A 23503-nucleotide genomic window follows, 5' to 3' on the forward strand; every position below is an offset into this window, starting at 1 on the left:
CCTGCCCTGAGCTGGTCAGCTTGGCACGTGGTCCCTTTTCGTCACCAAGGGCGAGAAGGAAGGGAGCAGCCGATCTAGGAGCGGGGCACCCAGCCTCTGCCCCACCCCAGGCAACAACCAAGCCTCCCTCTGGGGGAGAAAAACCCGCCGGTAAAACAAAGGCTCCAGCCGGGGCGGGAAGAGACCTCGAATGCGCGTGCGCCACGGAACGCGCGTGCGCGAGGCGGCCGGTGTCCCAGCCCGCGGGGAGGGGTGGGAAAAGGGAGGAGCCAGCCGGGAGGCCGGCGGCCGCCGTGGGGTGGGGCGCTCGCGCGCGCCCACTGGTGGCCGGAGGAGAAGACGCCCGCGGAGGCCTCGCTGTCCGCCCCGCCCCTGGGGAGGCCGCGCTCCCGCTGCTCGCGCCTGCGCCGCCCTCCGTCTCGGGAGCGCGCCCTCCGGCTGGTGCGCGCGCTCGCAGTCTCCGCCACCCACCAGCTCCCACACCGGCAGCAGCACCGCCGCCGCCGCCGCCCACCTTCTGCCGCCGCCACCACAGACACTTGCTCCTCGGCTTTCCTCTGCTGTCCTCGCCCTCTGTCTCCAATCAGGTAGGCGCAAGCCTCTAAATTGTGCCTCCCCGTCCGCCCCCTGCGCCCGCATATCGGCGCCTCAGAGATGGGTTTCATGAGGTGGACATTGGTGGGGGGCAACGGTGAGGGCCACTCCCAGTGCTCTCTTCCTTCGGGAGCTAGGTCTGGGGTGGCTTGGAAAGGGACCCATGCAAGGGATGCACACGTGCGTGTAAGTGTGTGTGTGTGCACAGGTGTGTGCATGTGTGCGCAGGTTGCGCTTGTGTGTGCGGGTGTGTGCATGTGTGTGTGCGGGTGTGTGCTGGGGGTTCCACACGCCCTGCTTCGCGCGGACCCGGGCAGAGGTTGTGCCCACAGGGTGGGGCGCGGATGGCGGTGACCTGGGGGAGGGGGCTGCCATGCTCTCTGGATCGCTGCCTTTTGCCGCAATGGGCGTGTGTCTATATGTGTGTGTGTCGGGGGGGGGGTCCAATGACGACCCCCCCGAAACCGAACCTGTAATCCGTTTTCTATGACTCGGACTGCCATCGGCTCTGAGGAAGATATGGATCGGGTTCTAGAAGAAATGACTCCCCACCTGCCCCTCCCTTCACCTCCCCGGCAGCGATTCCAATGGGGCTTTCGCTGCCCCTGATGTAAGGCTGTGGTCCACCCCCTCCCCGTTTTCCTCCTTCAGAAAACCGCTGGGGACATTTGGGGGCTGGGAGTGGAGTCGGGGAGATGGGGAGGGGTCGGGCGCTGTCACTTTAGTTGCCCTTCCCCCTGCGCGCGCCTGGCGCCGAGACTCGAGCAGCGCCGTGCCCGGGAGAAGGTGGCGCGCGGATGCCAGTGTGGAGGCTCCGAATGGCATGGGGTCACCTGGCCTTGTGCTAGGGAAGGTCTCGGCCGCAGCCGGTCCGGCTCGCCGGGCTCACAGCCTCCCGCCGGCGCGGGGCTGCAGGTGCACCTCGGGGCGGCCCCTTTCCCCGCGCGGCGCCGGCGTCCGGGTGTGCGCGCCCTGCCGGAGGCGCGGTGCCGGCGCGCAGGGCTCGCCCCTCACTGCGGCAGTGGGTGTGGACCCGGGTGGGCGAGAAGGGGGAGGGTAGACGATGCCTCCTCCCACTACCACCCCCTCTCTTTTTCGCCTCCGAACGCGAGGTGCCATCTTTTTACCGCGTGTCACGTCTTTACGGTACCGTGCCAAGCCGGGTGGCTGGGCTTCGGAGAACAAGACGGGGCTGTTACCAAGGAGGGAGGCGGCCATCGGCGCTGAGATCTTGGCGTCTTGCTGCTACGGGGTTGAGCACTGGGACGGCCACCCGGGATCTTCCTGGGGGCTCGCGGCTTTGTTTGTGGGGCGAACGTGAGCAGTGTTGCCAGCCTGCGTTTTTGCCTTTTATTCTATAAGGATGCTGAGACAAGGTACCCTCTCCCCACCCCACCCCCGTGTTTCGCCCCTTATTTCCGAGCCCTTTGTTAGGTCTCGGGGCTTGCTGGGATCTATGAACTCGAATCGCGGCCCCGCGGTCACGCGTGGAACGGGCGTGATACTGAGAGGCCCCTCCCAGAGCCCGGCCGCGCGCCAGGGAGCATCCACCGACTGAAGGAGTGGATTCTAGGTCCTCGCGCGCGCTGGGAGGGTGTCCGCGAAGGGACGACGCCCCACCCCATACCTGGAGCATTCCGGTGGCCACGCCCCTCCAGGTGCCCAGAAAGGAGCACCAGAGACCCCCGAGCGAGGGAGGGGGGCGGGGGGGGGCTCGCCGGCGGGGCCCCTCTCCACTTCGTGCCCTGTTGCTTCCCAGGAGGGCAAATGTGAGGAGGGGGCAGGAGGTTTCCTTCGGGGCTGCGAGCCACACCCATTCCCTTCCCCCCAGCCGACTTAGAGGGGGCGCGGAGGGGCGGTTGCCTTGGAAACCACTAGCGTCTAGAGAACGGCCTTTAGGCATAGCCCTGCCCCTTCTAAACACAGACCAAGAACCTTGGGGTGCACGAAGCCGCGCCTCGGGGGTGTGGGGGAGACTCTGGAGGGAGGCCCCCAACCCTGAGCCGGTGGCTCTTCCTAAGTGGCTTCCTGCGGCCACAGCCACCAGACAGGCGTCCCAGAGGTATTTGTGGACGAGCACTGTTTTAGAAACGTGCGGGGTTTTCACTTCAGAGCCCGAATTCTTTGCCGCCCTTGAGCTGGGGAATGAGGGGAGGAGGATGGCTACTGACGACCCCTGGCGAGCAAGGCCGAGGCTTGCCCTCCTGTAAGGAGCCGGTCCGCGCGGCTCTCTGGTTAATTCTATTGCTGAAAACTGGAGACGGAGGGGGGGGGGGGCGCTCAGTTCTGCGAAGGAGAACATTTTAGGGGCCAAATCATCCAAGCGTGCCGCGCAGATGGAACCGAGTATCCGGCCAATGGCTCGCGTCGGGGTCTAAGAGTGGTAGAGACTCATGGATGGATCTTGCATCTCTCCCTTCTCCCGCAACCCACCCCGCCCCGAGCGGGGCGTGAGATTCCGGGACCAGACAGACAGACAGCGGTTCTCGGGGCAGACCGCAGGCAGAGGTCCCTTCCTGTCGGTTACCGGAGAGTGTTTTTAGCCCCATGCCGGGAACAAAGCACAGTCCACGCGTCCGAGATTTCGTCGATTTTGGAATCTGTTGCCGGTTTGATGGGGCGCTCGGGTTCACAAAGCCTGGGGGCTGTTAAGAGAGGAATCCCGGAGGCGAGGGTCGGGCCATCCCTGGCTCTGCGCCGGAGGATCTGGAGGGAGGTAGCGTCTGCGCCCGCGCTCAGCCGGCCCTGCGTCCCCAGCAGGCGAGGCTATTTTACGTCTCTGAAGACCCCACCTGGCTTCTGGCGCTCAGGAACCTGTAACTCCACACCCGGGTGCTTGGTCCGGGCTGGGAGGGATGTTGGCACCTGGGACAGCGACTGCCAGACCTGCCCTTACGGCCACCTTGAGCTTAGGCTCAGCAGGACGGCTTTGAGTTTTATCTGATCCCAGTCTCTCCAAATAGCTCATCCTACAACAGAACGAGAAATGCCTTTCCTCCCATCATTAATTAAGGTATTCTTTTACTTGTAAAATCTTTATTGTTGAAAGTATTACAAATGACCCCGTTTTCCCCCCATTGACCCCTTCTACTCTGTACCCACCCCCCTCCCCAGGGTATTCTTTTATTTTTTATGATGCTGCTTACCTTTATCCATTCCCCATCTCCAAACCCTTCCTCTGAATGAATAAATAAATTAACCACACACACCCCTCCACTCCCAGCGCCCAGTCTGAGTGACTCTTGAAGCTAATCAGTTCCTTCACCGGCCTTTGCTTCTGTAACAGGTTTACTGCAATAACCTGGCCTGACCCTTTGGGGTTAGCCTTTGGACAATTTGGGGAGGGGATTGTTGGCTTTGCTGCTGCTGTTGGTTTTGGATGAGTGACAGTCTATAACTGTGAGTCCCTAACCTGGTCTGCATATGCCCATCATGGAAGGGCGTGGCTTTTAAGTGACTTCTAGTATCAGGCACCAATCCCCTGAGAGGAACAAAAGAAATGGATTAGTCCCACAAATTGCAAGCAGAAAACACAGAATCCATTTCCTTGAGGAAGGGTCAGATTTATTCCTTTCGGAAAAGGGCCCCTTTTATTGAACATGCTCTTTGGCCCACATGCCTTTTGAGGTCAGTGCCAGCCTGCAGACGTAACAGGATTGTGGTGCCCTTTGTTTAGCCTGAAATTTTCTTCTGCGCCTTTAACATCAGTTTATGAAGCTCATTTGTTGAAAATTTTAGAAATAGTGTTTTATTCCACCTTCCCTCGGCATTTGTCTATGATTTGAGTGGCTCCCAGTTTTCTAAGTGAAGTTGTGATCGTTTTCCAACTAGGCTGTGCCTTCTATTTAATTAGTATCTTCCTTACTCCCACTTTGAAAAAGAATTACTCGAAGGCAAATTAAAACACCTTTAGGGGCTTAATGCAGTGCTGGACATACAATAGGTATTTTGGCCCATACTCACTCAACAAACAAATTGATAAAATGGGAAAATGCAGGTCAATAGGTGGAGAAGAAAAAGCAGAATGGGAGGTGAGTTTTATTCAAGGTCATGGCATCAGGATGGTTTTGGGGCCAGATCCAATCCAGTTTGTCCCTCACTCTGTAACCAAATGATACTCGAAAAGCTGCCTGTGCCGCTCTGTGCACCTTCACACCCTCCCTCTCCGCCTTCCCCAAACCTTTGGCCTTCTCGCTGCAGCACTTGCTGTTTATGGCCCCACAGCCTGGTCCTCTCTGGCCACTTCACCCCAGGGGAAGGAGGACCCTGCCCTGCCACCTTTGGAGCTGCAGGAGGTCGGGTGGGACAGAGGTGGGAAACCCCATTTGCCTCTGTTCCTTCTACTTCCTCCCCCCCCCACTTCTTCATCTTCCCACTTCAGAGACCCCCAACCCCTCCCTGAAACACCCACCTGACAGACAACTTCTAACTTGCCACCCTAGGTGCTCCCCTAGCGACTTGGAGCTGGCTTAGGGAGGGGGCAGCTCAACTGGGGGGCTGCAGCTGGGAGACAAACCCTCTCACCTTGCAAAGGTGTTGCTGCCCAAGAATTATTTTCCTGTCTCCAAGTGCCATACTCCTGCCACCTCCTCCAGCTTCCTTTCCTGCACAGATGACCCCCATCTGAGAGTGGGAGGCAGTGTAAGGCCAGCCCAGGATGGTTTTTGAGCTTTGGGGGTTCTTTGATTAGGAAACATCCTTTAAATATGCAGCTAGACTCGGCAACCACAAAATGCAAACTTGAATGACTTCCAGGTGGATTATCTTATTTTTTTCTCTTTCTTGCTATTTCAGCAGGCTCTGAGTGTGCCCCAATCAGGAGCACTATAGCATTAACCCCCAGAAGGGTCTTTTGTGCTTCAGCTACGCAGGTAGATGTGTGGGTGCTTTGAGGGCAGATGGTGGTTTTTCCTGGATACCCAGTGCAGGGAAATGTCCTGCAAATGTAGAGAGACATTAGGTTTGGCCTAGTGGACTCAGAACAGACCTCCTGAGTGGAAATCAGGGCTCCTTGCCTCACTGTGGGACCGAAGCCATGTTGTTTAGCCTTTGGGGCTTTTGGAGTTTTTCATTGTCTGTAACTTGGGGTTAGGTAGTACCTCTCCCAAGGGTGATACAGTGCTTAGCCCAGGGCCTGGTACTTAGTAACTGCTCAGTAAATGGCCTTTTGGGCAGCCACCTCTGGATCAACACTGGTGATTGGATAAGTGTACAAAGTCGTCTACTGATCCCTAGTGATGGAATAAATTGTATCAGATAAATCCTTACACGGCATAATGATCAGGATGGAAAAAGCGGGCCGCTGCCCAGCTCCCCTGGAACCAGGCATTGTCGTTTGGGTGGAAGTGGACCCCCCAAAAACCGCACACGCCCATGTTTAAATGTACACACAGAACCTTGCCACAGGCGAGCAGAGTGACGTATCATCTGTTGTCCCTGCTTCTGTCCTCTTCCTTCCTGAAATCCGCTCCATGCCAGGAATAGACTGTGTACTCCCCACGCCAGCCAGAGCCGAACCGCCCTCCCTCCACCCTCCTGGGATTGGAGACCTGGTTCAGCATCTCGGGTTTAGAGATCTTACTAACTTACTCATTGACTACCAAGCGAGCACTGAGGGGGGTTGAGAAATAATGGAAATAACAAAAGGCAGTGGAGGAGAGATTTCTACAAATGAAATGTTTAGAATGTTGAAGTCAGTAAACTGGCAAACATGCTTCACGGTGGGCAGTTCAGAGTAAGTAGAAAATGTTAACTAAAGCAAACTCTAGTCCTAGGCAGTTTGGCTCAGTGGATAGAGTGTGAGCTTGCGGACTGAAGGGTCCCGCATTCATTCTCGTTAAGGGCACATACGTAGGTTGCAGGCTCGATCCCTGGCCCTGGTCGATGTGTTTCTCTCACATCAATGTTTCTCTCTCTGTCTCTCCCCCACCCTTCCACTCTCTCTAAAAATCAGTGGGAAAATATCCTTGGGTGAAGATGAACAACAACAACAACAACAAAGCAAGAAAAGAAAGCAAACTCTACAGAAAACTTCAAGTATTTGATAAGCACAGTCATATCTGATTAATCAGTTCAGCTTAAGCAGCCTTCTTACCATAAAATGAAGACTGAGAGTCATAATACATCAGTTTTTAAAAAGTCATTAAAGCAGAAAATCATAAAAAAGGATACATATATATTTAAAACATTTTACTTTAACTTAAACTGGATGAAAGAACATTTATCCCCTTGTCTTTTTTTTATTTAAATTCTTTATTGTTTAAAGTATTACATAAGTCTCCTTTTTCCCCCATTGACCTCTCCCCATATCCCCCTGTTTTTTGATACAGGGCCAAGCCTTCTCTTGGTGTGTGGTCAGCTGGTTGAAATTCCGGGTGTGTGTGTGTGTGTGTGTGTGTGTGTGTGTGTGTGTGTGTGTGTTTTGCCTAAGACATACTCATAGTGCATTGCATAGGACTGCCGATTTAACTTTCTTGGAAAAAGGAGTTACACTGAGGAGTAATCTAGAATCCCTCTAGAGTTTTACTATTATTTTATGGTTGTTATCCCATTTGACAGTAAAAAAAATAATGATTTTAAGAATTCATCTATTGTTTAATACTTGTGTTTCATCAGCTTGCACCTTAAGTTATATGATCATTGTAACAACTATGATGGACCTAGAAGGTTGGCTGTGGTAGGAGGAGACTAGCTGCGGAAGTCAAGCCCTGTGGACCCAGACTTGAATATTTACAGTCCTTCACTTCTGCTTCTTACCTGGTATCAGTTAGGAGACAGCCTAGTGTGAAGACCGCATGGCTCCCTTTTCCTGTCTTCCAGGACTAGCACAGCACTTTGAATTCATTCACATAGAATCCCAACTTAAGGGGCGTTGCAAAATTTCCACTGAAGACTCAAAATAAATTAAATTCCCTTAGAATATTAACTCCCCTAAGTAAAGGAGTTTTAGGTCAAGGTCTAACACTTAAAAAACACAAAACTGTTTAAGCTCATCGAGTTAGAATTAATCTGAAGCCATTGATAATGATGTTTCATTCATGGCCCTTCCGTGATCTTGTCCACTCCACTGCCAAATCAGGCATCAAAGAGAATAGGAACATAATTATCTCTGGTTCCAGCTGTTAGTTTTCCTTGCGGCCTATGACTGTTTCCTGGTTTCCCAGGAAGGCTGGGTGATGTTGTCTTGAGACCTAAGTCTGAAGTTGTGCTACAGAAAGTCCAGGGATATACTTTCATCCTTGTGTCCTCCTCCCCTGGACACCAGGGATACTAAAGGAGCCTTGGGTCCATAATCACCTGTCATGTGATGTACAGCCAAGAAGGAGTGCTGGGAAGGAGGGAGCAACTCATGGAACCATGGAACCGTGGAACCGTGCCCCTCCCCCAGCATAAAGCCAGCTCTTCCCCCTGAATTAGAACCGTTGTTCTAAATTTTGTGTCAACAGAATTGTCTTGGATCAAAGCCAATTCTGACATTATTTATAGGTCATTTCAGAGATGCTTATTTTTAATTGTTCTTAATTGGACAGTGACACCAAACCATTGTCTTATGTCACCCTTCCCCCTCAAAAAGAGGTTTATTTGATAATTAATCGTCTAAAGCCAAAAGTTTGCCCTCTCCTGTTTGGCTTAGTGGATAAAGCGTCAACCTGTGTACCAAAGGGTCCTGGGTTCGATTTTGGTCAATGGCACATATCTCGGTTGCAGGCTCCTCCCAGGCCCAGGCCCTGGTCCTGTGCGTGCAGGAGGCAACCAATTGATGTGTTTCTCTCACATTGATATTTCTCTCTGTCTTTCCCTCTCTCTTCCACTCTCTCTAAAACTCCATGGAAAATATCCTCAGGTGAGGATTAACAAACAAACAACAACAACAACAAAAAAAAAAACAGAAGAAATAATAAAGCCAAATGCTTAAATGCCCAAGAGAAGGTTACAATTTAAAGAATCTCTTTGATTTAAAATATATATGCGTATAAATATTACAATTATATATCATATATATTTATAAAAATATAAATATATATTTACGTGTGAATATTCATTACCTCATATTTGTTGTATATCTGGATTTTTTATATTGGGTGGAGCTGAAAACCTGAACAGCTTTCAACTTCAGTATTGGTAATGCATCAGAACTTAAATCAACATGTAAATAAACCAAGCCAGGGTTATATATGCAAATAAAACAGTAGAATAGAACCTGCTACGGTGGGGCACAGTAACAGTTGTGGTGTAGATTCATATGAACCTGTCCCTCTCAAAGCTGCCCACTGTGGAGCCTCACCAGAGTAGCTTGGGAGAGTCACGAGCCCTTCTGCCACCCACTTTCTGTCTTGTCTCTTCCCAAATACCAGGGACATTTTACCCTGGCCCCAACTTGCCACCAAGCAGATTCTGCCTGGGCCGTCATCATGAGGCCAGCTTAGAAAGGAAGGATTTCACAGAACATCCCTAAATCCACTCGAATAATGGACTGATTACGCACAAACGCACCTGAACCTTCTTTAAACCTATTTAATCTTTTCCCTGGGGTTAATCCTGTGGGGATAGCGTGCCTCCTGGGCGCCTCTCCACTGGGTTCACGTCTTCCTCCTTAGGCTCCGAACCCCCTCCCTTCTTAGCAGACACAGGAAGGGATGGCTGCACTCTGTTCCCTGCAGAGTGTTAATAGAGATGGAATAAATTGACATAAATCCCCTTCAATGTCACTAAAGTGCTATAAATAATTATAAACCAGTGTTTGATGTCTGATGGGAAACACAGGGGAAATTTTTTTTTGACTGATAGGATTCATGTTATAAGTTGGCAATCTGGGCCAAGTTAAAAAAAAATTTTTTGTAGGATCTTATCATTTATTGCCAGCAAGACTGAATTCCAGAATTTGGACAACCCTTCATGTTGTGGGCTTCTGCTATCACCGCTGCTTGGGCTTGCCAATCCTTGAATTTAATTGCCACCTTACTTTCCTATTTACCAACTAAGAGGCTTGTGGCAGAGATTAAAATTTCCTGATGTAGTATTGTATGTCAATTACACCTCAATAGAAACAAATTCTCCTATTAATGGGCAAAATATAAGATTTCCTGTGCCTCCATTTTTCCATTTGCAAAACAAGGATTATGCAAGCTCCCCACTCCCCCCCCCACCCCCACCCCCTCCTCAGAATAGCCAATAATGTGGTCTCACGGGATAGTCACAGAACTGAAATAAAATAGTCTGAGAATTCCTTTGGGCTTCTCAGAATACAACTGCCACACAGAGGGGTCTGCCTCCTGGGGGCCACAGTCAGGTGCCTGATCTGAAGTCTCTCATGGGCTGAGTGGAGCCTGACGTCTGATATAGTGCAGCTGCCACCACCTCCCTCCCTTAGCTCCCTCCAGATGGTGCCGACCGGGCCCCAAGGGTGAGCCCCTGTCAGCAGGGCCCAGGCCGGGGATGGATGGACAGATAGCCTGGTCCACCCTGTACTGGCCTGGTCTGTCCCCTTTTTTGGGAAAGGAGACCCAAAGCCAGGGTGCAATACAGGGTCGAGGGTGCCCTTAATGTCACCTTACGGGACAGCCAGCCCCTGACGAAGCCGACTTCTTCAGAAAGGGGCTGGGACTTCCTTGGCTGGCGTGAATTTCCTGGGAGCCTTTCTGTTTTCTCAGCAAGGGCGGGGGTTCAGTTTCCTCCTAATCAGACTGGGACTTGGTGAAGCATCTCATCTTCTAATTATGCCCAGGGGGGCAGCCTCTTCCTGCCACTCAGTGTTTAGCACGTGACGGGAATCGATTAAGGCAAGGGTGATTAAATTAAAGGCCGGATTTGACTTTGATGGTATAATAAATACTCTGATGGGTGGTGGTGAGAGACAAGGTGAAGGCTCATTCATCGAACCGCTTGCACTTGGAATCTGAATTGAGCCAGAGCTGGGCTGCAGTCGCTCACCTCTGCCCTGTGCCTGGAGGGTACCTCGTGAACATGGATGGTGGGAAGTGTTTCAGGGCATGTGGGTCGCCCCATCCTGACAACAGCTGCTCTACTCCTGGTTGCCTTGAGCAACATTCCTGGGCGTCTATGGGCCCCACATCATCAACCCCCCCACCCACCACCACCTTGTTATCCTACTCTCCCCAAAGCTGCCCTCATTACACCCTTGTCCCTTCCACTTTGGTCATTGAAACCTGCCATCTTCCCGTCCCCATGTGGCAGATCTTGGAGTCTCAAACTCTTCTTCTCTACCTACATCTTAGAACAGCCTTAACCATCAGTTCCTTCCTCCTAGACATGGCCCTTCCCTTTCCATCCTCACCAGTTCTAAAAGGAACATGGGCCTTATTATGTCACCCTCAATGATTATGGAAACAATAATGAATTGTTCCTAATTTCAATTCCAAAATTCACATCCAGTCCACTTTGCAGACCATTGCCAAATTGTTCTCCCCAGAGTGGCCTTGTCATGTGCCCTACCCCGTCCAAGCCCTGTCCTTGACTCGGGGGTATCTGCCCCTTGCTAAGTTAAGCCAAGACCCACCCTGCACTGCCCACCCAGGTCCCCATGCCTGGGCTCAGACTCCCTGCCCAGTCAGTCAGTCCTAATGGTCCAGTCCCACTGCTGGCCAGCCTGCCTCTTGGCCCCTTCATAGACATCATGCTCTCTCTTCCCCTTCCCATTTTTAAATCACCTTGACCTTCCTCAGTCTCTGTCCTGCCTAAAGCAGTTGTTACAGTCAACAAGATCTGGAGGCCTCTCCGCTTTTCATCTCTCACCAGTCATCAGCACTGCAGGGGTTAAGGCTTAATGAGTTTCCTCCTTGCTGTGAGTGCAGAGCTCAACTCCCCACTGGCTCTAGGCCCTTTGAGGGCAAGGCTGTGTCTTATATGGCTTTCCTGCTCCCGAGTGTTTTGCCTGTCACAGAGCTGGGCTCCTACGAAGCTCAAAATAACTACTCTCGATTCATGCAGTTGGATGCTAATAAATCAAATAGGCTGATATTAGATGAGTTTTACCTGTTTAAATAAAGCAATCCCTCCACCTACGAGTACATGGTTCTATTTCTTGCTCTATATGCTTGAAAATAATAAAAATCACATTTCCTTCAAAATAGTCTATAATTGTTGCTTTGCCCTACTTCAGACCAACTCACACCCCCTGTTGGTCCAAATTAGTTTTGCTGTATGAAGATGCTGATAATAATGGTAGTAGCAGTTGCATTTCTTTTACTAAAAACATGGTCTCATGTCACCCTCACTCCCCCACAGGCAGGGATTCTCATCCTCCTTGTGCAGAGGAGCAAACTGAGACCCAGAGCTGTCACAGCTGTGGAGGGAGCCAGACGGCACCTCACTCAGCCCAGGACCTCGCCTTGCTGCCTGTGCGTCCTCAGAGCCTCCTCTCAGGCCCCACCCTCCATGCCAGTGCCAGCAGACAGACATATCCTAGTGCCAATGACCATGGGGCCGTGCCCTCCAGCCCCTGTGAATGGGTCACATGTAACCTGAGCCTGGAGAAAGTATTTTAAACCAAAAGCTAGCCTCTAAACTGGGCCACTAAATTTGGTTCTGCCGCCGGTGACGACAGAACCAAATTTAGTGTCGTGGGCTGGTCCACACTTATCAAATCAGAGAAGCTCATTTTCTTCCAGCCCTGACAAAGCATGAATAATGTTCACACCCCCTGCACCTCCATGAAGGGGTACATGTGACTGACCAAGGCTGGAAAGTGTGGCCGAGAGGAGCCCAGTACACAAACTCAGGGATGACATTCAGGTTCCCAGGCAGTGTCCACAGGGAGAAATTTCATTCAAAGAGGATGGTTTTTCCTTGGGCCAGGCAGACAGAGCAAGCACCTGTTGTTAGGAAAAAGGGTCACAGCTAAGCGGGTGGGGGCTGAGCCTGCATCACCCAGCCTCCTGGGTTACTGCCTCACCTCCCCCCCACAACCCCGCCCTTACTCGACAGTCCACTTTATTTCCCTCCTGTCTGCACCAGCACGGGCCACACTGTGGGACCAGGAAAACGGGGAGTGGTGGTGAAGAGAGACAGGAAGGGTAGACCTGGCTAAGTAACACATCTTGTAGTACAAGTCATTTTTCCGTAATTAAAAGCTAAAATGGTTGCTAGAATTTAGAGATAATAAATTAATTGGGTTTCTCTCTAAGCTACTAGGTTTAAAGCAAATTCATTAAAATGTTCTGCTTTCACATTACGAACACCCATTATGTTGTGTTTAATTTCCACAGTTTGTCTGACCCCACTTTTGGGGGCTTCCCCAGGGAACCAGGCTCCCCAATACATTCATCAGTTGGGCGATGTTTTATTCACCTGTGTATCCTCAGTGCCTGGCACAGCACATGGCACAGAATACACATTCAGTAATTGTTTGGTGAATGCATGAATGGATGAGTGGATTCAATACTGATTAAAAATTAAGGACTTTCCTAAAGAGACCTGGGAACAGAAAGGGAAACAGGTACATTGTATACTTGCTCATCCTTCTACTTTCTTGGAGGGTGGACAGTTACAGGTCTGCATTTGGAGTTTGGAGTGCTAATCATGGAAATACATGCACTATTTGCCATAACCTTTTAAACAAGTTAAATCTCCAGTCTAATCCAAGCCTTTAGATTCTGAAAACCAGAATGACACCATATACCATGAGCCCTCCTTCAAAGACAAAAGACCTTGGCCTGGCCAGTGTGACTCAGTGGTTGAGCATCAAACTCTGAACCAGGAGGTTGCGGTTTGATTCCCAGTCAGGGCACATGCCTGGGTTGCGGGCTTGATCCCCAGTGCGGGGCATGCAGGAGGCAGCCGATCAATGATTCTTTCTCACCATTGATGTTTCTATCCCTCTCTCCCTCTCCCTTCATCTCTGAAATCAATAAAAAATATATTTTTAAAAAAGAAAAGAAAAGAAACAAGACCTTGATGAGCAGGGTTGGGTCTGTGTCAGGAAGGATGGTGAGCAGTTGAAGGCAAATCCTTATGTCCCTATCAGCTCAGCCTAGGGAGGGCTGTCAGATGTAGCAAATTAAAACACAGGATGCCAATCAATGTGTCTCTCACATCGATGCTTCTCTCTCTTTCCCTCTCCCACTCCCTTCCTCCCTCCCACTGTCTCTAAAAACAAATCAATGAAAAAAATATCCTCAGGTAAGGACTAACAAAAAACATACAAACAAGCAAACAAACAAAAAAGCATGGGATGCCTAGTTAAATTTGGATTTCAGATGAGCAACAGATACTTTTAGTGCAAGTGTATTAGTGCTACCTAATGTTCCCCAAAGATATCAGATATCAAAGATAACCCCAGAACCTGTGCATGTGACCTTATTTGGGGAAAGGATCTTTGCCAGTGTGATTAAATCAAGGACCTTCAGATGGAGATTGTCCTGTATGATCTGGATGGATCCTAAATGCAATCACCTGTGTCCTTAGGGGAGCAAGGCAGAGAGATTAAAAACACAGAAGAGGTGTCCTTATAAAAAGAGGAAATCTGGAGGTGGACACACACACAGGAAGAACACCACGTGAAGATAAAGGCAGAGATCAGGGTGATGCTTTCATAAGCCAAGGACACCACAGATTGCCAGCAAACCGCTAGAACTAGGCAAGAGGCAAGGAACGGCTTCTCTCTCACGGCCCTTGGGAGGAAAGCAACCCTGCTGACAATTTGATCTTGGACTCTAGCCTCCAGAATCGTGAGACAATAAATGTCCATTGTGTGAGCCACCAGAAATCCTATATAATAAAAGGCTAATAAGCAAATAAAGTGAACAGCAGAACAACCGGTCACTATGATGCCCACTGAGCACCAGGGGGCAGATGCTCAACACAGGAGCTGCCCGCTGGTAGTTGGCATGCTCCCACAGAGGGAGCACAGCTCAGCCAGAAGCTGGGCTCACTGCTGGCGAGTGCAGCAGCGGTGGCAGGAGCCTCTCCTGCCTCTGTGGCACCGCTAAGGATGTCTGACTGATGGTTTAGGGGAGCCAAGGGCATCCCCAAGGGCTCCTGGACTGCGAGAGGGTGCAGGCTGGGCTGAGGGACCCCAACCCCGAGTGCACGAATTTCATGCACTGGGCCTCTAATAATAAGTAAAAGTAGAAGCACAGCAGAGAAGATGATGTGAGGACAGAGACAGATGGACATCGGTGAGAAGTAGATGCTGACAGCCACCAGAAGCCAGAAAAGACAAACACAGGATTTTCTCCTAGAGCTTCCAGAGAGCGTGCAGCCCTGCCAACACCTTGATTTTGGCCCAGGAATTCTGATTTCAGACTTCTGGCCTCCAGAACTATGAGAAAATAAATATCTGTTGTCCTAAGCCACTCAGTTTGTGGTAATTTATTACAGCAGCCACAGGAAACTAATACAATAAGTATGAGCCATGCCATCTTTGGGACATACTTAACTAAAAAAAATTATTTGTTGTTTATCTCAAATTCAAATTTAACTGGACATCCTGTATTTTTTCTGGCCACCCTACTTCCCAGAGCCAAAGAAAGGGCTTTTGAAATGCGCAAGAAAGCTGGTGTAGGCTGTCAGAAAGTAGCCTTCTGTAAGCTAGGAGTCTTTGTAAGCACAGCCAACCGAACCAATTTGAACTTCAATAACTACCCTCTGAACAAAAAGGGGGGCAATTAGACAGGTGTTAATGATTTATTCTTTCAACAGTCATTTGAGCACTTCCTATGAAACGAGCTCTGGGTAAGGGTGGAGGGGTTAGGCATGAATCTGGTACATCTAGGCTGAGCCACGAGCCATGCCAGATAAAGCACGTGAAATACTGCCCTTCACAGAGCTCGAGTGGTTCTGCGGTGCATTTCTGATACCTGAGCCGCCCCTGGGGATCTCGCACCCTTTCATTGTGGGATGGTGGGGCCCACGCCGCCGAGCAGCCTGGTCATTCCTGGTTGCTGAACGCGAGGACTTTGCAGCAGACCTGAAATGGAGCGAGAGGCAGATGTGGCAGAACGTGCTGGCTCTGGATTCCCAGGAAGTAGATGCAAAACGTCTCTCTCATTCCTATCAAATGACACTCTACAATGAGTGGGACGAAGGGGCAAATGTTAAAGACAAGCATGGCCCCTTTTCCCCTGCAAAAAGGGCTGTCCCGCCCAGGCCGGGACACCAGTCTTCCTGCAGAGGGTTCCTCTCACTTGGGGCTCCATGAAACCTGGACAGTCCCTGGACCCTCAGACTTTTCATGAGGCTCACGAATGTGCAGTGTTAGAGCTTTAAGGGGACTTGGGTCACCCAGAACAGACAGGGGGGGGGCGGGTCCTAAGACAGCCCAGAATTGTTCCAGATACTTTACCAAAATACCCATCCCTGGGAAAAGAGAAAAACAGGTAGTTTACAGGGGAAAGGGGGAAGGGGGTGGCTAAACATGAAAAGACACTTGACCTCACGCATAATTAAAGGACTGCTGATAAAACCAGTGAGAGGCCACTGTTGGTAAATCAGATGGCACGGGTCCAGACGGGTAATAACCTGCAGCTGGGCTAGGAGGGTAGGGGCAGGAGACAGCATTTTTATTCTATACTATTATCTACTTAATTTTTTTTTTTACCATGTATATATTGCCTTTGGGAAATAAAAAATAAATTCATATATATGCTCAGGCCCCAGCTCACTTGAAAAGGATTGACATATCTGGAAGAAAGTTCTTTCAAAGTCTCCCCAGGTGATGCAGGTGTGCCTGTCACCCCCTAGTGAGAAGCTGTGACCTGGCCTCACCCTCTCATTTCACAGAGGGACCACAGGGCTGTTGCTAGGCCTTTGTGGGCCAGCCTGGGCACTTCACCACCTTAGACAAAGGAAAAGTCCGGGTGAGCTGCAGGAATAGAACTCACAGGAGCTCACACACGGTGTGTGGAGCATAAACACAGTACGTAATGGAGTACAGGGCACCTTTGGGAGTGCTCCCGTGGACGTAGAAGGGGATGGGGTAGGAGACCAAGGGGAGAAAAGCTTCTGTGATTTTTAAAAAATATATTTTTATTGATTTTAGAGAGAGGAAGGCAGAGGGAGAGAGAGATAGAAACATCAATGATGCAAGAGAATCATTGATTGGCTGCCTCCTGCACACCCCACATGGGGGTTGAGCCTGCAACCTGGGCATGTGCCCGGAGGGGAATTGAACCGTGACCTCCTGGTTCATAAGTCAACGCTCAACCATTGAACCACACTGACCAGGTGCTCTGTGTTATTTAGTGTCTGACCCTTGTTGGGCTTTGTGACAACCCTGACTAGCCCCATGAGCCACCCTGGTCCCCAGAGTGCCTGATAACCTGCATTCCAAGTGAGAACCCCGTGGGCAAGTTCCCTGAGGCCAGGCGAGGTGACGATTTTAATGCCCAATTCTTTTATATAAAAAACAACCTCGACAGTAGTTTTTCTCTTAGTGCCTTCACACAAATGACTTCATTTCATCCTCCAGCCACTCCAGGCCAGGGGGTGGCACTTCCTGTTTGGAAGGGGAAGACAGAAAAGCTACCATTCCAGAATCTGGGGCCCTCCGCAGTGGGGACAGGGGTGAGGCGCTTTCTGGTACCACACCTGTCTCTTCTGGGGTAACTTCCATGGTGCAGATTCCACACCCTGCTCCACAGGCCTTTCCAGAGAGCCTGCAGAATCCCCCACAGGCCTTCAAGGACGAAGAGCACAGCCCCAAGACCCTGCTCTATGGGACGCTACCCACACCCAGAGAAGCAACAAGACACTTCTAGTCTTCCCTTTCAGATACAGGAGGTTCCAGCCAATCCTCCAAGGGCCTTGGCTCAGTTTCAGTTATTGGGCTGTCCCGTGGGCGCCCTCCAGAGGGGCTGGCAGGCACAGCATGGCAAGAGTGTAGGCTTCCTGACCCATGGCCTGAGTGTCTCCACTGTTCCTTCGTCAAGGGCCACTCTGCTTGGCCTGTAGGACCCAGAACTCCCAGAACCATGGATGTGGAAGAACCCCCAGAGGCCAACCTGGTCCTACCCCTGCCCAAACCTTCTCTTCTGCCTTCCTTACAGAGTCACCCCAACTTGTTTGTGATGGCCAGTCTCAGCCTCAGCAACCCTCTAACAAGGGGGCTGGGAGGGAAGAGAAAGGTGGGACCAGTAGAGAAAGATATAAGAGTTGGGAACAGCCCCCAAACATGTGACATCCTTAGAATGAGTCACCCACTTTCCCTTCAACCGCCTTTTCTCCTCTAGGAAGGACACTCCCCACCCCCTCTCCTCACACCTCCCCTGCTTTCTGAGGTTATACTGAGAAGAATCCACAGAGGTGCCAGCAGAAGGTGTTAATGTGAACAGATGCCAGGGCCACTTGAGGAATGAGGTAACAGCCCAGAGAGGTAAAGTGACCCCCCCAGAGTCACACAGCAAGTTCATGGCAAAGCTGGGCCAGCACAGGTCTCCTCCTCCACACTCAGACCCCCTCCTGGGACCACTTTCTCTTCATTTCTTGGGATCTCACATACTGGTCCTTCCTGGCAGGCCTCCCTGCAGTGGCTGGAGGGGGACCTCAGACCCACCTGGCAAGGGGCCAACCTGAGGTGGAGGGAAGGAATCCAGAGCACAGGGTTGGGAGAGCCTGGCCTTAGCAGGTCCCCAAGAGCTGCCAGGAGAGGTGCACAGAGCACACTCTGGCCAGAACAGAACAGTGCTGACATGGGTCATCCGAGCCAAGCACTTTGACCTCCGGGGGTGTGGGCATTTGCTTCTTCCTTCCTAAAACTCCCAAATCTCAGTAACGACAGAAATCAAATGAAATGGTCAAATCACATTGGTTATGTTTCCAGCATTCCCTCCACCTCTTCCACCACTCAGAAAGTTCGCTTAGCTTTTCTTTTTCCCATCTGTTTCTGTCCTCTCCTCTCCTGACTCCTTCCTGTCAGCATTTAGGAGGTTTAAGTGATTCCCCTCTTTAAAGCAAAATACATGCCCTCTCTGGTCAACCACCTTAGTTCTCTCCTCCTCTTCCCAGCCTGATGTGTTGTTGTTTTTTTTAATATAGTGTTAATTATTTCAGAGAGGAAGGGAGAGGGAGAGAGAGATAGAAACATCAATGATGAGAGAGAATCATTGATTGGCTGCCTCCTGCATGCCCCACACTGAGGATGGCGCACACAACCGGGCATGTGCCCAGACCAGGAATCGAACCGTGACCTCCTGGTTCAGAGGTTGATGCTCAAGCCAAGCTGGCCAGGCCTGATGTGTATTAAAGTGTTGTCAACACTTTTGCAACCTCTATTTTCTCCCAACATGCCCACCCTCCTCAGCTGAATTCAGGCTGGACTCAGCTCCCTATCTTTCTACTATAACCACTTGTATTAGTCAGGAAAGTCAGGTTTATGCTGCAGTAACAAACAAGTCTGAAGTGCCAGTGGCTTCACACATCTGGCACCACAGCTTCTCTAATCTTCCCGCCTTAAGGGTCATTTTAGAGTTCCTTGTAAGCTCTCTGGCTTGGGGCCTTTGTATATGCTGTCCCCTCTGTGTGGACTGTTCTTTACTACCCCCTCCCTTTCACCTTGCTAACTTTATTCATCCTTCAAGCATCCCTTCCTCAGGGAAGTTTTCTCCAACCCCCAGACCATATAAGTCCCCGTCTCACACTCCTATGATCCACTGTCCTCTCCGTGTGACACTTGTCTCACTTGTCGACTGTGTCCCTCACTAGGTGCATTCACAAGGGCAAGGAAACTGAGGCTCAGGGTGTTTAAGTCACTTGCCCAAGAACACACAGCCAGTAAAATTGCAGAATCAGAATTTGAACGCAGGTTTCAACTCCAAAGCCTGTGTTCTTTCTCCTATCCGTGGTTAATTTTTAAATTTCTGTGATTACACTGTTCCTCTATCCGTGATACTGGCTTCCCGTCCATAGAAAAGGGTGAATACTGTTCGGATTTTCTAGCACAGGCTCATTCCAAATTTGTTTAATTTTGCTTTGTCACGGTTGCCCAGATCCCCGACCAGAAGACTGGGAAGTAGGTCAAGGCTGCAGGGACCACACACTCTGGCTGCTGTGAGGGCTGGCCTCTGGTTTCCACGATGGGCAGGGGCCAGATCCTGCCAGGAGCGCCACCCTCTGCCAGTCCTGCAAGGATTTCTCATCCTTGGCCCTGAGAAGTCATCATGAACCTTCACATCACTGAGCTTTATATTCTTAAGGGCATTGTCATGGTGGCTGCTGTGTGAGGTGGTAGATGGGGAAAGGATCACTGGGCATCAACAGGGACATTGCTAGTCTGGGGAAAAACTCATCTTCATTCTTTTACGGTTTTGTGGATGATTGAAGCTAATTGATCATTGAAGGGGCTGGCCCGCATGCCACTTTACAGGACAGTGGCACCAAGCCATTTAACACCAGTCACTTAACAGTCCCCTTCTTATGTGACAAAATTATTTTCAGAAATAATCATGAAATGAAATAGTCATAATAATGGGCGGACAAGAAACACGGATAATAAAATGTTTCTTTTCTTAAACTCTAGACATACAGTACACCATAATATTTTTTTTAAATAAAAGTAAATATTTTAGTACAAAAAAAAGCACAACTATCTACTAAATAATTTTTACATCTACTGAGTTTTGATCCATTGGTTGCAGCCTGATATAATATTTTATGTAAATCATTGCTCAGTCACTAATAGGTGAACTTTAATAAAAGTGAGACATCTGCAAAGGTTGCCTATAATTTAGCAACTACTAAATTATACCACTGATGTACTGCTTTATTTTCTTGCTTAATTCTTTCGTTTTAAACACTATCCCATATAATAAAAGGCTAATATGCAAATTGTCCCCTTGGGAGTTCGACCGACCAGGAGTTCAACTGCTTGCTATGACATGCACTAACCACAAGGGGGCGGCTCAGAATGAAGGAAGGCCCTGATGGGCCCTGATCGCTGGCCAGGCCTAGGGACCCTACCCATACACGAATTTTGTGCACCGAGCCTCTAGTAACAATATAAGAAGAATAAGCTTCCATTTTCAAAATATCATTCAAACTCAGTAACATCTTGTTTAGTAGAAATTGTACTTACCAAGCAAAAATATTACACTTCGCAGTTCACACTCAGGGTCACTGTTTGAAATTTTAAACACAAATAAAAACACGAAGTGGCCACCCTGAGCCCAAGGCCTTTTCTGAGTTTTTCCCTTTTAAAAGGACCTGTGCTCCTACCAGCTACTTAACAACCCGGGTTAATAATTGGGAAAAGCAAAGGGACCTCTTCTGGTTAGATAATTATGCATGTTTTTGTCCTCCTCTGGCTGGAAAAAATGCAAGCATAACTGTGGAGGTGATTGCCCGCAGTTACAGCCTTCCAGGGGAGGCCTCTCTGGGCAAGGCTGCTGCATCCGAGAGCCCATCACCAAAATTTGAAAACTGACCGTGGTGGGTTTGCAGACTTCGATAGCTAATTGTGTGCTGAGAATTGTCCCTCCAAGGAGGCCTTGCCATTCCCTCAGGAGACAGGGCATCTCCTCTTGGGAGCTGTGATGCTGTTCCGTCCCTCAGTCCCCCACCTCAACTGTTCCCCTCCTTCCCTGCCCACCCCCCTCATTCATCTCACAAGGCTTTATACTGCTGTAGCCTTTTCTAATGAGGGCGTTCTGGCCAGGCCTCTTTGCAGCTCACTTATGTAACCTGCTGCTGCTTCTGGTCCAAGGGTCACCCTGGAAAGGTGGTCAGAGGTGGGCATACAGCCAGAGCCTGTCTAATCATGGCCCTCACCCCCTCGGAACTAGGGGGTGGTGCAGGAATTTGGACTCTGCAAGAATTAACAGTTCCACCGCCTGCCCCAGAGCCAAACCTGCAAGATGCATGCTCTTCATTCTTTGTTAATTTCCAGCAAGCAGGATTGTCACAGAGAGAGCCTGCAGAGAGAGCCTCTTGGCTGCCCTGGCTACTTAGAGCAGTTCCCCTGATGTTGGCTCGAGGCTTTTAGCTGGCACCTGGCCTTACATCTCTCTGACATGGGCTCCTCCAACATGTCTGGTCTCTCAACCATCACCCCTTTAACCAATGATGACCCTTTGGTCTGATAATGACCCTGTCACGGACCCCTCTCTTTGTCCCTACAAGCCTGCCCTCCCGTTAAGTCTTAGCTAAGGTCCCCAGAGCCTTCTCCAGTCTTCTTAACCCCATCTCCTTTCAGCTGCTGCAGCCTCTGACTCTAGCGCCTGTTCTATACTGAGCTCTCGGGATCATAGACTCTTGGGGCACGAGCCAATCTGTTTTCTCTCTTCTGACCTATTGCCTTGAAGTGTACTTAGGTCTTTGTCTCCCCTCCCAAACCAGACCCCAAGAGGGCAGGGAGCCCGTCTTCCATCCCTTTGTCTAGCCTGAAGCCCATGCACATGGTAGGCAGCATTCCACAAATGGAGTTAACCATGGGTCCTTTGCTCTGAAATCATTCAGTATTTGTGTGTATCTCCCTGGTCAGACCAAATAGATCCATGGGCAGTGGCCACATCTGCTCCATTTTCTGGGTCCCTGGTGGGGGCTGGTACATGCCTTCCTCATAATCTGCTCACTGACCTGGTCCCTGAGGTCTCCCCAGCTGCTCAGTCAGGGCTGGGCCAGTGCGACAGCTCTGTCATGTTTATATCATCCTCTCCTGGCCCACTCTCCTGGCCACAGGTATCCTGGGACCGCTGGAGGGTATATATGCACATGCATGGGCAAGGTACACACACACACACACACACACACACACACACAGAGCCCCTGAGCACAGCATCAATAATGCATGTTGTGCACAGAAAGCTGCTATGAACTTTATTTATCACCCAGCTGACATCTCTGATCAGCTCCCAAACCTATCTCCAAGCGTGTGGTGATTGGTGAGCCTCTCACTTAGGAGCCCACTTCTCACTCTCTGTCTGTTAATAATAGATGCTGCCTACAGCCTCAGCTTGGCAGCTTTGCCTTAAACGTGATCTTCACTGAAGAGGCTAATGGATGGGTCTGAATTTGTGCCTTTGAAGCACAAAGCATTGCTCTTAATTAACCAGATTCTATCTATTGGTTGGGAAAGGCCCTCCCTCCACAGCATCATTAACTACCCACCTCTGGACAGCTCTCAGAGCCAGCTCCTGCTTCAGGCTAATCCAGGGTGTGTTCCTGCACGCCCATACAAGAACCACGTGAGCCACCTGAGCACACAGGGAACTGGGGTGGCCCACACTAGAGAACAGGCCGGCTGTCGCATCGAAACAGACCGTGAGCTCTGAGCTTGGGAAGTGTCAGTGATTAATATTGTGGAATCTCTTCCATCCCACCACAGCCCGCCCCTGCCCCTACCCCACACCCTCACTGGTTCAGCAGCACTGGCTGGGCGCCTTCCTCATGCCAGGTCGGGGCCAGTGCTGAAGACATGGTGCTGTCTTCACAACCTCACAGCATTATCATTCCAGCCCCAGAGATTAGTAACCGTCGAATTACAGCACCGTGCAGTTGGGAAGGGCGGCTAGAAGCAATGGCTGCTTTGATAAAGTCTGAAGCTTGAGTAGGAGTTAGCCAGACAAAGGGGAGGGAAAGTAGAGAAGGCTTTCTGGGAGGGGAAACCAGCATGTCTGGGAGTGAGAAAGAGTGGCAGTTAGCACGTGTCACTTGATGAAGTATGAGGCGTGGCTCTCAATTAACATTCGTTCTTTCGTTCATGCATGCATGAAGGTATATTGAGCACCGAGCCCATACCAAGCACTGCACCAAGTACCGAGTTGTTTACAGTGGTTAAAAATAAGCTCCTCCTCCCTCAAGGGGCTTACAGTCTAATGCGGAGACTGCTGGGGCTCAATTAGAGCGGGAAGTGACAGGTGCAACAGTAAAGACTGGGCCAGATGCCGAGTGGAGGGAGAATGGGGAGGTGATATGATTCCTACTCACGTCTCAGGAAGGGGGAGTTTCCAGCCTCGTGCCA

The 23503-nt window shown here is 50.4% G+C and overlaps 1 protein-coding gene across 16 annotated transcripts in view; it reads left to right on the forward strand.

The window, feature by feature from the left end:
• Positions 1-368: 368 nt before the first annotated feature.
• MAPT (microtubule associated protein tau) overlaps positions 369-23503 on the forward strand; it is a 79394-nt gene continuing 56259 nt past the window's right edge. For 2 of the 16 annotated variants that reach the window (XM_059669854.1, XM_059669858.1), the window contains exon 1: positions 382-587. The gene's annotated coding sequence lies outside the window, so the exon portion shown is untranslated. Of the gene's footprint in view, positions 588-1948; positions 1971-17780; positions 17908-23503 lie in introns of those variants that run through there. The other 14 variants (XM_059669860.1, XM_059669865.1, XM_059669852.1 and 11 more) reach the window with 13 other exon arrangements.

Source organism: Myotis daubentonii, chromosome 16, assembly GCF_963259705.1.
Source record: "Myotis daubentonii chromosome 16, mMyoDau2.1, whole genome shotgun sequence".
Classification (NCBI taxonomy): domain Eukaryota; kingdom Metazoa; phylum Chordata; class Mammalia; order Chiroptera; family Vespertilionidae; genus Myotis; species Myotis daubentonii.